This window comes from Cricetulus griseus, chromosome 8 (assembly GCF_003668045.3).
Source record: "Cricetulus griseus strain 17A/GY chromosome 8, alternate assembly CriGri-PICRH-1.0, whole genome shotgun sequence".
Classification (NCBI taxonomy): domain Eukaryota; kingdom Metazoa; phylum Chordata; class Mammalia; order Rodentia; family Cricetidae; genus Cricetulus; species Cricetulus griseus.
In genome coordinates this window covers 60152147-60153230 of record NC_048601.1, presented here as the reverse complement: position 1 = coordinate 60153230, position 1084 = coordinate 60152147, and the positions used below count along the sequence as shown (strand labels likewise).

Genomic DNA, 1084 nt, shown 5'->3' with positions numbered 1-1084 from the left:
AGTGGATGCATAGTAGATCAGCAGTTTTGGAGCCTGCCCTGGTTGATGCTGGTACCAGGCCAAGTAGTTCACCTGGTAGGTGCTTGAATAAAGACTTTGACTGGACTTGCAACTGATGGTAACCTTCTCTCCTGCTGACACAGCCAGGGAGGTTGGAGACTGGGTCATCACAATATCTGCACAGATGCCTGCAATCAGGAATANGAATGTAATAACCATTGAAATTTGTCATTTACTACCCTTGTAATATATTGTAGGAGTGTATTTCTGACAAAATAGTGTAAGATATATTACATCCTAGCACACATTGTAAATTTTGTCTGTACAAAGAAGTGACTATAAAAGGCTTATAATACTTTTGAATTTCTCACCAGACACCCCAAGCAGCAGGAATATGAGGACATGGGTCTGTGATTCCATCTTGTTCCCCCTGATATTTGATGCAACTCAGATCTCACTGAAAAGGCCTGGCTTATAAATTCTTGTTGGTTGGGCTGGCATGGAGGGATCTATGCAAAACAGTGATCAGATACATAAGAAAATGTCTGAGGGGTATTTGTGAGTGGCTGGTGTCAATCAACAAGCAAAAATAGCATCACAGGGAGTGTGAGCAGTCATTGAAAGATACCCATTTACAGCTGTGAAATGAAATAGGTGCTCTAGTAACAAATCTGGTTTAAAATCCAAAACATATTTAAATCAGTTTGCTTTGCATAAATGATGGGAAAGCTATCTCATATTGACAGTACTATGGAAATGATAAAATATGTTCAAAATCACAACAAAAGAAAATATGCAACAAAAGAAATGAATAAGAGGGAGAAAAGAGGAAAATTGAGAGAGAGACACACACACACACAGAGAGAGAGAGAAAATTGAAGCCTTTTTTATCTTCCAACTCTAAAGTCATTTTTATACTAAGGACAATGAACAGTGCCTCAGACAATGAGCTTCAGTTTCCAGACTGATCACGGTACAGAGATGCAAAGAGTAGCCCAAGTTCACTCCTTTTGAAATCCTGAGGAACATTAATTTCTTTTTGCTTATAAATTACATTTATTAGTATGGTCAGGATAAGAAAGGA

The 1084-nt window shown here is 38.2% G+C and overlaps 1 pseudogene; it reads right to left on the bottom strand.

Moving 5' to 3' along the window:
• LOC113838221 overlaps nucleotides 1-420 on the bottom strand; it is a 548-nt pseudogene extending 128 nt beyond the window's left edge.
• Nucleotides 421-1084: the final 664 nt, after the last annotated feature.